General features: G+C 33.3%; 1 pseudogene; it reads right to left on the minus strand.

Annotated features, from left to right (window-relative positions):
* Positions 1–244: 244 nt before the first annotated feature.
* Positions 245–9,122, minus strand: LOC149381475 (BES1/BZR1 homolog protein 3 pseudogene; annotated as a pseudogene).
* Positions 9,123–17,301: the final 8,179 nt, after the last annotated feature.

Below are 17,301 nucleotides of genomic sequence, written 5' to 3' on the forward strand. Positions count from 1 at the left end.
AATTAATTTAAATTACATTAACAATTTTACCAATTTTACTAATTATATCAAATTAATTTCAATTACATAATTAACAATTTTTATAATTATATCAAATTACTTTCAATTACATAATTAACAATTTTACCAAACTAACTACATTATTATTACATATATACATATAAAAAACTATTTATTACCTAACTAATTAACAATTAAACTAATTATACTAATTACAATTAATATAAATTAATTAAAAACACAGTTAAAAAGGCTTCGAGAGGCTAACCTGTAGGCGGGACTTGAGCACGGCGAGGCTGCGAGAGGCACGACGGTGCTGCGATGGGGAGTTCGTGGGCGTCGCTGCCTGGGTTTCGCCAAACCAACTGAAACAAAAAGAAAAACCCCAAATCAAACATCCAAAACCTTAATTTTTCCAATTTCGGCCAAAATCAAGAAATTTCCAAATAAACGACTTCAAATTCACAAATCCAGGTAATAATCAACATCAACCGAGCTCAATCAATCATAGGATAAGAAACATGCATATTTTTAGAACTAAAATGGCATGAATAGAATCATTTATCTTCACTACGCAATGCAGAAATCTGACACAAATCTGAAACTCAAACTCAGCCAAACAAAATCCATAAAACTCAGTTACACACGGCCAAAAAAACAACATACACGGCCAAGTCTCACAGCCAATACCAAATCACGTCCAAACTCGTTCAAAAACCAATAACAACCACAATTCCAAGCATGAATCAATCCATGAACATCCGAACACGTCCAGAAAATCAAAACCCCCAAATACAAGTTCACATAAACCTTAATTCTCTAATTTCGTCCTAAATTTTCCAATCTCAAACCCTAATTTTTCAATTTTCATTTCGGGTAAGAGATTCTCACCTTGTGGTAGTGGTGGCGGTCGCAGTGGTGGCTGCGACGGGGTGGGAGAGAGAGAGGGTAGTGGCGGCGGTCCTCGTGACGGAGGCTGAGAGAAAGAGGGTCGTGGCGGCGGTCGGAGGAGCGTAGTGGTGGCGGTCGGAGGCTGAGAGAGAGTGGTGGCGGTGGCGGTCGGAGTGGTGGCGGTTGGAGGATGAGAGAGAGTGGTAGTGGTGGCGGTCGGAGTGGTGGCTGCGACGGGGTGGGAAAGAGAGAGGGTAGTGGCGCGCGGCGGTCCTCGTGATGGAGGCTGAGAGAAAGAGGGTCGTGGCGGCGGTCGGAGGAGCGTAGTGGTGGCGGCGACGGGGTGGGAGAGCAGGAGAGACTGGGAGATAGAGAGAAATCGCAGAGGTTTTAGGTTTTTTTTTGTGTTTAAATGAAAACCCGTCGAGCTGCTGGTTTATAAAGAGTTTTGAATTTAGGTGCGACTTTGTCGCACCCAAAGGTGTCTTTGGGTGCGACAAAGTCGCACCCAATGACTTTTCTCAGTGATATCCGGTGCGACAAAGTCGCACCCAATGACATTTGTAAAAAAAAGGGGGGAAGTTTGGCCGCGGATAAATTTTAGATCATTTAGGTGCGACTTAGTCGCACCCAATACTTTGGAGAAAGTATTGGGTGCGACTAAGTCGCACCCAAATTCAAAAAAATTCGCGAAAATTTTTCAGCGCTTAATTGATTTTTGGGTCCGACTATTCGCACCTGAAAGTCTTTTTGGTGCGACTTTTAGGTGCGAACAGTCGCACCCAAAAGTCATCCGCACCGGAAAACTGTATTTGTAGTAGTGGGTGCCCAACACGTGACTCAGTTTAATACGGAGGCTATGAAAGGTAGTTGTTATTGATTCTAATTGTTTAGAACTCAACCCACTAATCATATAATGCTAATAAAGTAATCTTATTATCGAATTTAGTAATCATTTATTCATTATCTTCAAGTGAGCAATATTATTCCTAACAATCTCCCACTTTGACCAGAGAAGATAAGTTTCCTTCAGCCAATTTAATTCTTTGCCATCATTATAGACGGTTTAGACTTTGACCCAGGATTGAGATTCTCATCATATGGATTCCCACTTTTATCTACACTCTATCATTTATGTCGATCTGACATATGTCCCATTTTCATATTATTCTAGTTCATGCATTTTTGCAAGTGATCTTTGACTTACCATTTAAGGTCAAGTCAAATTGTTCATAGTAAATAAATTTACTTTAGAACAAATTAACACTTTGCATACCTTTAGATTATACACCAGACTTTATATCTAAAAATAACAAGTCTCCCTATCAAGGTGTACATTCTTTTGGTGCCAAAACAGGTTGCACCATTGCATGGTTTGATCTCATCACCACTTACTATAGTGTGATTTATTGAACGTGTTTAAATAAGAATTTATTGACCTATTTCCATTACTTGGTTATTTATAGTTCATCCTTGTTTGTCGTGTTCATATTCAATATATACACATGACTTTAAGGATCTACTATATTTAAAGAACTAAGTATCTCATTATTTCCAGAAATTACAGTGTTTACAACACATGTAGTTATTCTCAGAAATACGACATTGTCTAAGGTCTAATTATTAGTCCTTTTAAAGACAATGTCAATAGCCTCAACATTGAGCTCATACCTTATGTCAATAAGTATGTTTGGGACATAATGGAACGAGCATATCGTTTATGAATTTAATTTTAGAAACAGTTAGTTCAATCAATTTACTTGTGTCATAATGAGGTCTAGAACTATAATAGTAATGACTTTATTCATGACACTTGTTTAGGTGCTACACTTATCGATCATTCTCAAAATATTTATTATAACAAACATCCATGTACAATCATGATTAGTTTGTCAAGTACTTAGGATCTACCTTTCATATTTCAAAAGGTTTAGTAGTATAACTACTTTGATCCATGTCTTTATGTTATTGGAACTTCATCCTCAAAGGACAGTTCATCTTCAATTTTGAAGATCCCAAATGAAGTGGTTTGTGGTATCCGAAAGAAGAGTATCATTGATGATAATGTCTCTCCTTAAGGGCTCAATCCCTTACCTTATAGCTTATTAAAGCTTAAACCATTTCATTAATCCTTTTATAGATCTCTCTATTCCTTTAAGCTAATAGCTTAACAGGTAGATCTATTAAATATGGGCTAATAACTTTCAGACAAGTTAGTTTGATCGAGAGTGATATCTCAAGATCATGTCTTTCCATTTAAGGAAAGTTTATTGTTGATGAGAGTGACAAGGATCCATTCTAGGATGCTCCCACTAGGTTATTGATTTTAACGACAAGATAATTCAAAATTATCATTCCTTTCAATTCATTGATTTATGTGGCAAGGTAATCGTTGATTACTCTTCCACTTTAATTATTGAATAATAGCATATACATTCCGGTTAAGGATGTCATCTTCAATGATGGGTTTAATCCTATGAAGGATGTTGCTATTTATTGAACAACAAGTGGCTAGATTTCATTAAAGAAAGCTCTCACTCTTTTATTGAACAATAGTGAATAAAATCCAATTAAGGATACTCCCACTCAATAATATTTGTTATTTAGTGACTAGGTTCCATTTATGGATGCTCCCACTATGTCAATGAATATGAGTAGCTAGGTTCCAGCCAAGGATGCTCCTACTCGATTATTGAATTTTAGACTGGCTAGGTTCCAATTAAGGATGCTCCCACTCAATCAATAAATCTAGAGTGGCTAGGTTCCATTCAAGGATGCTCCCACTCAATCAATACGAATATTAGTGACTAGGTTCCAATTAAGGAAGCTCCCACTAATTTAATTCATCATCAACACTAACTCTTAGTTGTGTCTCCTTTATTACTTATTATTCGCACAAGTCATTGTCGAATAATGGTAATAATTATTTAGACGCTTTCAAAGCTCTAAATAGTTCTTAAACAATAAATCATATTCAACATAAGAATTTAATGAAGCAATAAAAGCTAATTAAATTCTAACAGAGATAATAACTTATAAAATATTTATATTTATTGTGCTTCTATATAGCATACGAACGGAAAAACGTGACCTTCATATTCTATATCTTTTTTCATAAGGACATAAGCATTCATGCATATTCAAATATCATAAAAGCAATCAAGGCATTCAATTATAGAAGGAAATATTTAAAGACACAACCATGTGTTCATAAATAATGTAATAAAACATAAAGAAAGAAAGATTCATCCTTTCTGGAATAACCATAAATGCTACAGTCCAGAAAACCTCGGATTATTAAATGACACATCACATGTTCAAAAATAAATCCAAAAATGAAAGTAATAAAACTAGCGGGAAATTAGATCTTCAAACGGAGCATGAGCTTCTCTACAATTCGGGCTTGAATCCGACATTGTTCAGCAAGCTCGTCTACACACGTGTGCTCCATCAGATCTGCTCTGCAACAAGAAAAGAAGTATGCTCATGAATAATTATCCTCAAAACATTTTTAGGATATCTTTAATCATGAATTTTAAGGTACCATACCAGCATTCTTCTTGTTTTTCTCAAGCTCAACCAAGTACAAAGGACAATGCCTCTTCCAATGGCCTTCAGTGTTGCAGTGGTGACATTTACCAATGCTTTCTCGCTTCTTTTCTTTTCCTTTTCCACTTCTCTTGAAGTTCTTCCTTTCCTTCTTAGCGGGACCTTTCCCCTTTGAAGTATTCAGACGTGCCTTAGATGACTCAGTACCAGAAGTCAACTTCTTCTTGGTTTTAGGCTAAGAACTCTTGTCAGCATAGAGAGCTGACCCTTTGTTCTTCTCATGTCGAGTGATAGACTTGAAAGTCTGTAGTTCATTCAATAGCTGAGACAGTCCATACGTCAACTTGTTCATGATGTAGTTGGACGTAAACTGTATGAAGTCACTCGAAATGGAATTCAGGATTATTCTCACCTGAGCAACCTCGTCCATCTGTGCCCCATGGAGTTCAGCTTCGGTGAAGTAGTTAGTCATCTTCATGACATGATCTCTCACCGGAGTTCCCACAATCATCCTAGTGCTAGTGCACTTACGGGTGAGCTCAATGCGGACTTGGTGACAGAGCTCTCCGATCCGTTCAACTCATTCATTAATTAACTATCCTAATTCAATTAAACAATTTTAATGAATGAAAGCCCATGACAACCATTAACATACGATACATGATCTAAGTTATAGCATACAAGCATGGCATTGTAATCAAAATAAACAAGTAAGAGCATGCAAGAATGGTTCGATTCGGATTGATCGTTTCCTATTTGATTCTATAAAGTAAATCAAGATGAGCCCAATCATATTGGCCCATGGATTCAATTGGGCCCATTCTTATGTCCCTTAGAAAAATAAATCAATATCAAATTATTCAATTTTTCTAATTTTTTTTTTATCGAAAAAATTAATTAAGTAAGGACCCATTCTAATGTCTCATTTAAAATAAATCGATATCATAATCATTTATTTTGTAGTGTTTTAAATAAAAATCATTAGGGCTCAGCCCATACAATTAATTAAATAAAACATTTAAAAACTTAATTCTTTTTTGGTAAATTTTTTTTTAATGAGTGGGCCCGTGGGCCCACTAGGGTTTCCGGGCTGAGGCCCGGACGAATCCTCTAATCTTGACCTAGGTCAAGATTAGACTTGAGGCTGCACCGGACGGCCGCCGCCACGAGGGCGCGGCACGGCACAAAGAGAACGGCCGAAACTTGTCACAAAATTTTGTGACAAGTTTTCTTGTGGCGTAGTCGCGGAGGCTTTCTTCGTCCGTCATGCTTCTTCGTTTTGTGTCCGTCTCTCGCCGATCGTCGTGATCAAGAACGTCGCACCATCGGATTACAACAATAATAATAATAATTACATAAAACCTATACCCTTTGAATTTCGGGTTTACAAAAAATCTAGAAAAGCGAGAATCAAATATTCTACGATCAAACCACGAATCACAATCCACATATCATATATTGAATTGCATGAAATTCACATCCACATATAATTTCATTCAAACCATATTTAAATTAATTACAAGAACGAATCGATTAATTAATCATAACATCTAGCTCTGATACCACTTGTTGGGGAATCGAGCGCGTATCAGACACGAACAATCGCTCTGATGCGACTCTTTTGAGATGATTCCACCATATAACCATATTAATGCGAAAAAATAATTAATTACGCTGATCATAAGCTAATTAAATTATGGTTTAATTAACAAGATCTAGTTATGTTTAATTAATTTTATTCACGAGAGCATATTCATCAAGCAACCGATTTGAGCGAAAAATGAATACTTACATTGATTTTCGGTTCAGCTACAGAACGCTCCTAAACCAATCACGTACTCCTTGCGTCGTCTTGATGAAGAACTCGAGGATGACACCTTAGTCTTCCGAAACGTAGTCTCCGAGACGAATAAGAAAGATGAGTGGGCACAGTCTTTATCTCACTAGATCACGAAATTAGGTGTTTCGAGATCTCTTTCTTATTTTACAAAGAATGGAAACGAATTTCCGAGGGGGAGAAGCAAAAAATTTCGCACGGCTAAGAGGGAGGGCCACGAAATTTTTCACAAAAAATTGCTTATTTTTGCCTTCTCATGAACCCCTATTTATAGTAGTAAAAAGAGATATTCATGGAATCTTCCAGAATATTTTATTTCCTTTTATTGTGTTCACACTGGTGGATTAAATCTAGGCCATTGGATCTCAACAAGTGAATCCTACTTTTTCTCTCATCCATCAGATCAATATCTATGAGATATTATTCTCTATTTAAATAGAGAATATATTATTTAGTGAGAGAATAAAGGGGAATATATTATTTCCCTTTAAATATATTCTCATATATTCTCCTAAATACTTTCATTTAAATAAGGAGAAAATATAGGATAATATCTTATATTATTTTCTCTCCTTTATTTAAACAACTAAAGAGAAAATATTGGTAAATATCAATATTATAAAAATCGGTTTTTAGGCACACGGCCAAGGGGGATTTGCGCAACTCCCATGCCAAAATTCCCAAATCCGATTTTCATATTTTGTGCAAGGCTCGATTGCTTAAAACCCAATTATTTATTTATTTACTTGGTCAAACAATAAACAAATAATTAATAATTGTTTATTTACTTGATCAAACAATAAATAAACAATTCTACCATAAATATTTATTTAATTCTGCGAATACCCGTTTTCCAGAATTAATGCTGTCAATCACAATTACAGCAAGTGAGATTAATAATGATAAACATTATTATACGAAAGTTCTTATCCGCCTTTATCAGAGCCGAATCGGGGACTATGGACCTAGTAATAGAAGCTTAACAAATCCGATGAAAAAGACGAAATAGTCTTTTCTCTTTTTCCATCGATTCGTTTAATCTTGGTCAAATACTCCACCTTGTAAGTCAAGACTGAACTCTCCTTTATACTATAATTATATTTACTCATCGTGACGAGTGTCCACTGATATAGTCAGTTCATGATCAAGATCCTCCAGGTTCAACCCGTATCGAGAGAAGTCAATTTATTCCGTTATACTTCTCTTGATACATATCAGCCCTAAGCATTGTTGCTTCCCCAGTGAAAGATTCTTTCGAACGTTACTTACTTTGAAAGTGCTAGCAATCTATCGGTTCTGGAATCAACCCTTAGGTGAGAGAACATTAGCCTTCTTTCAAGAAGGCTGGATTCCGTATCTGTAAATCATTTCCCACTCGAATTATGCTCTGAGAAAACTCCCAAGACATAAGCTGTGATTAGCATGAATAGCCTTTTAGCGAATGAGTCAAAGAGCTCAGTAACATAACTCAGTGTCCATGATCATCACTTCAGGATTTAGATCAAGTCTCACTGTGACAATCATAGTGGCCTCGGTTAGTGTGTCATAACGGTCCTTAAACGACACATCTACACCAAGACCTGTCCAAGTCGTACAGTTACCACAAGTGTAGAATGCTCCCACATAGTGATCAGCCTTCACCCATGTGTTCCACATATATGACTTTAGATATAGCTTTCCAGGCGTATATCAGTCATCGACCTCGTTTTAGCTCACCGCCCGAACTCAGGTGCCCAGCACGTGACTCAGTTTAATACGGAGGATCATATAATGCTAATAAAGTAATCTTATTATCGAATTTAGTAATCATTTATTCATTATCTTCAAGTGGGCAATATTATTCCTAACAGATATCCACTAATTAAAGAGGATAGTATTTAAACACTACCACAACACACATCCCTATACAATGTGGGACTCTTGGTATTCCACTTCTATAACACAACATAAATGTGTTTCTTTAGCCTACTTTGAGCATCAATTTCTCATTCATCTTAGGTCCAATTTTGGCAAACAAATATTCAATTTTATACCTCTCGTTACGAGGAATCCGTATCACTTGAAATTATTTAAATCCGATGAGTGGAACCCAGTCAAATTGTTGCCACAAATCAGCCATCCACATGTGAATAAATAAATATTATTTATTAACTTAATTCCAACATTTATGTAAAAAAAAGAGGAATTGCCGGCATAAATCCCTAATGTTTTCATGACCATACACTTAACTCCCTAATTTTTTTTTTTCACGGCTAAAATACGTAATGTGCATTTTCAGTTGCACCGTTAGAGATTTAGCTGTTAAATTTAACTTTGATCCACGTGTAGTTGCCAGATTGAATTGGTCTTTTTTATTTACAAAGAATGGTTTAAAATCCTCTTTAAAAGCATATATAATAACTCTTTAAAAGAAAATCAAAACGAAAATGCATATACGTACACGGTCACAAACTTGGATCATCAATGGCAATGAAAGAGTTAAAAAAAAAATTCACTAAATATTAACTGACCTGATGCCGAGGTTACCGAGCGTGAGCTCGAGATCATCGGAGACGCACTCCTCGATCCTCTCGCCCTCCCAGGGCTTGACGAGGCCGCCGCCGAAGGCGAACTCGGCGGCCATATTCCCGTCGGACATGGGAATGTCGGCCATGGCCGCAGTGGCTGGGGAGCAAGTCCCGCTCTGGCCCGGGGTCCACATCCTCGACGAGCCGCTCCCGAACGGGTTCGCGGCCGAGACGAGGCTGAACGTGGACGAGGACTGCCCGCTCTGCAGCCCCGCCAGCTGGCGCCCGGAGTCCCAGTCGGGGCCGCAGCGCGGGGTCCGCGCGGTGGGGGAGCTCATGGGGATGGGTCACCGGCAGGGACGAAGCCAGGATTTCCATTTAGGGGGGGCTAATTTGTAAAAAAAAATTCAGGGGGGGCTAATTTGTAAATTTTAAGGGTAAAAAATTGTAAAAAAAATGAAAAGTGGGTAAAAAATACAAAAAAACAATTTGAATTTAGCCCCCCCTCAATTAAAGCTGGCTTCGTGCCTGGTCACCGGATATAACATTTGATTTTCTTTTAAAGAGTTATTATATATGCTTTTAAAGAGGATTTTAAACCATTCTTTGTAAATAAAAAAGGCCAATTCAATCTGGCAGCAACACGTGGATCAACGTTAAATTTAACAGCCAAACTTCTAACGGTGCAACTGAAAATACACATTAGATATTTTAGCCGCGAAAAAAAAAGATTAGGAAGTGAAGTGTATGATCATGAAAACATTAGGGATTTATGCCGATAATTCCTCTAACAAAAAATTTGAATGTGACGTTTGACAATCAAGTTTAAGAAATGAAATGGACACCATACCAAGGGTCACGTGAAGTACTCATACATGCACGTGAATTCTCACGCAAGTGACAAGACAAATGACAATCTCTCCCACTATACGTTTTATGTGCATAGAACAATTTACAGAGAGGACAAAACATATATATGTCTTTCCACTTTCCTGTAAAAACTAATCTGTTTTAGAGAAAATGGCGTCAACTGACACCAAAACGTGTATAGTTCGATTAATGGTGATTTAAGTTGTTTTGAGAAGTTAATTAGATGGTCCAAAAGTAATTATATGTTGCAAAATAAAGATGTTTATATACATAATATATATATATATTAATAAAGAGGAGCATGTCGGCACTGTTCACACAGACTCATATGACTGTTATGTCTACAGTTTAATGACGAAAATTCCTTCTAAAAGTTTGTGGCTTATCATTATGTTTGAAAGTATACAATTAGCTCAGGAAAAAAGAAAATTTACAAAAATGGTATTTCGATAAACAAAAACGACATCACCATAATACCAGATTATTCAGGTAAAACATCTATTGAAATTCCCTACTGATTATTATCTACGATACTATTAACACTATAAATATGGGCCATTGTCGTTTTTTTTTTTCTTTCATATCAACAAACTTACAAAGCTTTTCAACGTCTTCATACAATCTGCAACCTTCAGCACAGTTATTAATCTGCAACCTTCAGCACAGTTATTAAAACTAGCAATTTTAAATTACCTTTATTTATGTTTCCTGCTTCTTTGTTATTTTTTTTTCCCGTGACTTATGAGAAATAATTATAGCTAAAAAAATAATTGATTCATTATAATATTGTCTATGCAATATTCACCTGAAAAGATCGCAGTGAGATTTCACAAAATCAAATACGTAATAAGTTGTATATTCCTTAAATTTCAAATTAGTGCTCTTATCTATATTGATAAGATTTGTATATTTAACGAGAAAAGAATAAATGATGCACACACACATATATATATATATATATATATATATATATATATATATATATATATATATATAAGCTTTACCCCCGCGTGTTGCTGCGGAGTGTCGTATGTAAATATGAACGGATTATGTAAACATTATTGAAAAAATTAAAAAAATAAAGACAACTTAATGTAGAATCAGATTATGTCCGGACGTTGCTCCAGATATTTTATCTAATTTAATTATAATATATTATGTAAATTCTTTAAAATATAATCGATTATGTAATGAGTTATCTTTATGTCATTAAAATTATTATATAAAAAACATCACCAAAAATCATACAAAACGGAAAATAACATAGAACGTTCTAGTTGTATTTTAACTTATCTCAACGAACAGACCATTATACAACCTAGAAGAAGTGAGTAATTTATTGTGAAAATATCTAGAGTACCCCTCGTGTTTAATAGAAATGCGAGATTTATCCTCTCTATTTTTAGAAATATCAGACATATCCCTTCAGTTTAATATAAATGACATATACATCCCCTAAAAAAATGTTATATTACAAATATCACCATTTTCGTTTATTTTTTACAAAAAATAATTTGAACTCCTCAAAATACCCTTAATATAATAAATATTTATTTACTATTTTATTAAAAAAAAATCAAAATCTCTCTTTATAAAAAAATGTTATATTACAAATATCACCATTTTCGTTTATTTTTTACAAAAAATAATTTGAACTCCTCAAAATACCCTTAATAGAATATATATTTATTTACTATTTTATTAAAAAAAAAATCAAAATCTCTCTTTATAAAAAAACCTTAACTTTTTATAAAGAAATTTTTTTAATTTAATTTTTTTGTATATAGAATAGAAGATAAAAAATTATTTCATTAAGGGTATTTAGGGGATTTCAAATTATTTTTTTGTAAAAAATAAACGAAAAAGGGTGATATTTGTAATATAACATTTTTTTAGGGAATGTATTTGTCATTTATATTAAACTGGAGAGATATGTCTGATATTTCTATAAATAGAGGGGATAAATCTCGCATTTCGATTAAACACAAGAGATAGTCTTGATATTTTCCCTAATTTATTTTGTGTGAACTACTGGCACCATAATAGGTAATCTGATTTTTTTTTTATTCATATGAATATTTTGGAATTGACACAATCATTAAAATTAAATCAATAAAATAAGTATGCACCTTATCAATACAAATAGTATAGTGAAATATATAAACTTCTATTTATAATTTGTTTTCAGATAAACTTATAAATTTAAATTATGCATGGTCAATTATCAATATAGTACATTCTTAAATTTAACGAACATGGAAGTATATAAAACTCGCTTGGTTTATTGAAAGTGAAGCAAGATTTCTTGTCAGTTTATGGAAATACAATCATCTGGGGTAGCAATTATTGGGCTAAAGAACACTGTAAATCAATCAACCATTTTTATTATTATTAATTAATTTTATTATTAATAAAATGCACTGTTTGAAAGAATTGAAATAAGATATAATATATGCAAAATATGCAACAAAGGATGCCATTTCATATGTATATGACATAAAATACAATCCAGAAAATACTTTCTCATCTATCACACAGTGCATGAATATACATAAGCAATCCACAAAATATAAATCATAAAAATATTCAAGTAGAAATTGTTAAAGACAAATAAAAGTATGATACGCATAGTATTTAAAGTCTAGCCAAAGAATATACATCTATGTAAATAATTATAATTAGCCTCACTCATTGGGCATTCAAGAAAAAAAAATGTCCGAAATGAAATGAGTTTTAGATCCTAATTTTCTCCAACATGTCATAATGAGTTAAGTTTCTTCTTCTTGGCAGTCTCCGCCGGCATTTGACGAGACTGAACCGCGGCTTCGAAAGTGTCGGAGGGCAAGAGCTGCACCAAGAGGTGGCAAGTCGGGGGCAAGAGCAAGTGAAAACCGTCGAGAAGGTGATCAAACTCCAAACCGCGAGGGGAGCATAACGAAATGTGTTATTCATTTTAAGAATGTGTTTATATTTACAAAAAAATTAGCAAAATAGCCAACTCAAACATTGAGATTTGTTAAATAGTCAAGGTTATGTAAATATTAAGTAAATAGCCACTCGGATGACGTGGCTCAATTAGATGTTTTTTCAATTCCGAATTTATGTGTGTACACGATTTAGTTTAATTATTTCCTTATATGTAGCAACTGAATTAATGTGGTTGTGCAGTTATTTTGTTTCCTTATATATTTGATTTTTATTCCTTATTTACTGTTTTGAATATTTCTTTACTTTATAGTTTGATTTTCCTTAATAGTCGTTATATTGATCTTCTTTATTTACTATGAATGAATCAGATGTGTATTCTTTTTTTTGGAAATTTTAGGCTATTTTCGCACAGGTTTTCATAAAATTACTATTGTATTTACGTATATTTACTATCGCTGTTATGTTGCAGTTAAGCTTTTTGAACGTCAATGGCTGGAAAACCATAATCCATTGTCAGGTGGTGTAATCACAGAATGTAATCAACATGATTTACAAAATGTTTTCGGTAGACGGCATTATTGTGAGCGTCTTATTTCTGACGGATTTGTTCTCGCCATTGTGATTGAGCCATATTAACCCTGTTTGCAGTATATACGTGTTAATATTCCAATTTCATTAGATACAACAAAATCATAACTTGAAATATTCAGCAGTAAATACATGAAAATATCTCCGTCATAACTTTTTAATTGACATTTTAAGCGGTAAATACACGTTTTAACAAAGAAACAATAACATCTAAAATACTTAGACATCATATTCTTTTTCAACAACATCATACCTAAGTCATTGACATCTACATACACACATTTTTCCTTTTAATTTGACCACAAGCCATGTATAACTCGTTCACTAGTAAATATACACAAGTCATTGACATATTATGCAGTAAATATATGAATCTTTATCCCAGAGGAAGATGACTAACACATAATCCATGTTTTCCAAAAATCGAACCCAAAAACCCAGATTTATCTTTGTGTAAATCTTTGTCGGAAATTAGTAAATACTAGTTAAAATAGCAAGAACATCTACACCAGATATATTTGTTGCTGCCGAAATCGTTCGTCGGAGAAGTTGGACAGGTTTTCGTCACGGAAGAAACTAGAGGTTTTTTTTTGGAGTTTTTTTTTCTTAAACGAGAGATAATGGAGGTGAGCGGTTATGAATATGATTTAATTACCTTGATTCTCGGAAATCATGATTTCCTTGGATTTTTTTTAATATGAATAAGGAAATGGCGAATGGGCGGAAAAATTATTTGGGCATTTTAGTAAACTTGGACGGGTAATTATATACTGTTGGCTATTTACTTAATATTTACAAAACTTTGGCTATTTAACAATTTGTAAGGTTTGAGTTGGTTATTTTGCTAAATTACCCTTATATTTATATATGATATACGAATATTCTGGAGAATTCTTAGAAACTTCAAGGGTATCAATACTATTCTTGAGATATTTTGGTATATAAATCCATAGGAATATTATGGAGAAGTAATGTAATTTCAAGTCAAAGACTATTCTAGAGATATACTCTACGCTCATATTGTAATTAATTTTTTGTTTTATGTCATTTTTAATAAAGTTGATATATTGTTGATAATTTGAAAGATGAAATTGTCAATTCACATTAGATAAATTGTAAACTGTGTCTAAGTGAATAGTAAAAATTTCTTCTTCTTTATATATATATATATATATATTACAACACACCCGGAACCGGTGACCATCATGAAAATTGATGTAGTTATTAAGTAAACAATACTAATAACGCATAGGAGATATATTTTGAGTTTTTTTTTTAGTAAATTATCGTACTTAATTAACTTATGTAAGAGCTTTTGACATTGAAGCGAATTCATTACTATTTATTTTATACTTAAATGATCATTGTTCATTAATTATTCTTTCATAATATTTGAGAGATTAATTGTTGATCCTCTAATATAAGCATAAGGGTTGTGTTATGATCGAAATTTCAGAATACCGAATAGTCACAAAACACTGAACAAGATGTAGTTCGAGGTGTAATAACGTGAGGAACGAGCATGAGCATAAGTTAAGCTCCGAATACCGATTAGCAGAATCATGAATAATGAAGAAGCTCTCAGTATAATAAAACACTAGTCGAATAAAAGCTTACAATGTTCACGTAAACACCGATAACCATCAAGATAACCTACAAACGGCTATTCGGGCAGTTACACAACACGATCAGAGCAGTCATTAGATAACTGCTCGGGACATGGGTTTGATCAATCCACGTTCACACCTGACCCCATCTATAAAAGTACAAGACCTCAACGGAAGGTGGTTGGACATTTATTCAATAGTTACTTCTTGTATTGAAATTTGTCTAATATAAGAACAATCTGATCTTTATACTTAGCATATTATCAAGTCTAATCGATATCTATTATCCAATTCTCGAAACAATTATTATATCTATTTTCTAACATCAACATATTATTACTGTTTTTATATTTTTGAGGGTGGCTATCGGACCTTTTAGATTGCGGCACATGTGATTTATGAACTTCAAAATTTGGTTCATTTGCTCCGATACTTGTTTGGTCTTTAATGCCCCCTTAAAACCGATTAATACCTCTTTTGATGGAAAAGGTATTAAACGCCACCTATCCTATAATTGAAAAGGTATTAAACGCCACCTATCCTATAATTGAAAAGGTGTGTATTAAATAGTAATCAATCAAATACCATATTTTCAGGCGTCAAAAACTTGTTATAATATGCTTTTAGACTCAACTACCATAAATAAATGATCTCTTCTTTCGAAATATTTTTAATCCTCGGTGAAATATTGCCCCATATATTATAGAATTTTGTAACTAACTATGTCACCTTAAACTCATGGTTTGAGTTTTAGCCAACGTTTGAAGAGTTTTAGAAAAATAATCAATTATATTAGGTTGCACTTGAGTTAATTGGTTAAAATTCCATATTTATCCTTAAATAAATAGATACATCACTTTCTCTCTCTTTGTTTTTTAATTCGTCACTTTCTCTCTCCTACTTTTTCTCAAACATTTTTTTTGCATCAAAACTTCAAAAATTCATATATATCTCATACGAACTCGAAATTGAGTGATTCCAAATCCTACAGATTCGTGGCGCCGAGATCTTCAAAAATAAACTCATAGTGATCAGCCTTCACCTATGTGTTCCACATATATGACTTTAGATATAGCTTTCCAGGAGTATATTGTGTTTGATGAAAAATCATTTTTAATGCATCATGTTTACGTTTCCATTTATTTCTAGATGATTTCCGAAAATTTTCAGTTATTTCCATGTCTAAGGCAGTAACGTGATTTTTCTACGTCTATGGCATTAAATATGATTTTTCATCAAACAAAATGGATCTATTTTTGAAGATCTCGGCGTCACGAATCCGTAGGTTTTGGAATCACTCAATTTTTAGTTCATATGGGATAGATATGGTTTTTTTTGAAGTTTTTATGAAAAAAAAGTGTAGAAAAAAAAAAATAGGAGAGAGAAAGTGACGAATTTGTTAATAGATAAGGGCAAATCAGATTTTTGTTTTTTTGCAAACATTGGCTAAAACCGAAAAAAGAGGTTTGCTTTTAGCCATGTTTCTAGAACGCCCAATATTATAACCCAAAGAAAATAAATATTTTTGTTAATCAGCTCAAAATATAAAAACATAAGCCTAATTTTTTTTTCTAATTATACATATTAATATTACTTTTAAAGAAAAGTATATATATATATATATATATATATATATATATATATATTATTTTCCTAGAGAAAAAAAAAATATACCTGTAAAAAGTGCCCATGACTTTGTTTTTAAAAATTAATCTCTAAATTAGTGTATATAAATTCTCTTATCACGAAATGGATTTTTTTTATATAAATACTTATTTTTTATATGTAAATATTAAAAAAAAATTATTTATTGTATTGAATTTTATTTACTTACCATTTTATATATATGAAATAATTGTCAATATTCCTAAATGCTCTATTCTGGTTATTTTCTCCCTAGTAGTCTGGTGAGAAAAAGGGACCCACCAAATATAACAAAAAGAAGGGGCCCACAGTGAGATTGTTCCAAAAAAGGATACGGGATCCAAATTCATTACGAGTTCTAGAACAAGGGTCCACGTGGAAATTGCCCATTCCCTGAAACTGGACCCCGTAAAAGTAGTGGTCTAAATTCTTCAGATATATACGGAACTCAGTTATTTATTTTTTCTTTTGATTTTCTTTTAAAACCCCCACAACTTTGACACTTTTAACGATTCACTCCCTCAATTCGAAAAATCTCATTCGTGCCATTGTAATCCCGCATTCATGATATTGTGCCCTTTTTGTTAACTTCTACCTAACAGTGTTAAACAATCAAGATTAAAATGGTATTTTTCTTTGTATTTTCTTCATTTTTTTGTTATATTATTATTGTTATTGTTAAAAAATTATAATAAAAAATTAAACACTCTCTCTCTCTCCGATGAGAAGATGAGAACAATCTCTTCTCAAAACAGCTTGCAGTTTCAAATTTCAATAGCAATCTGTAAAATATACCAGTGCTCCACAGAACTACACAAAACCACATCTAAACAAAAACTCCATACCCCCTAAGTCTCACGGAAGCACCATACCAAAAAAT

Source organism: Urtica dioica, chromosome 11 (assembly GCF_054948205.1).
Source record: "Urtica dioica subsp. dioica isolate 48M chromosome 11, U.dioica_male_clone48M_v1_H2, whole genome shotgun sequence".
Classification (NCBI taxonomy): domain Eukaryota; kingdom Viridiplantae; phylum Streptophyta; class Magnoliopsida; order Rosales; family Urticaceae; genus Urtica; species Urtica dioica.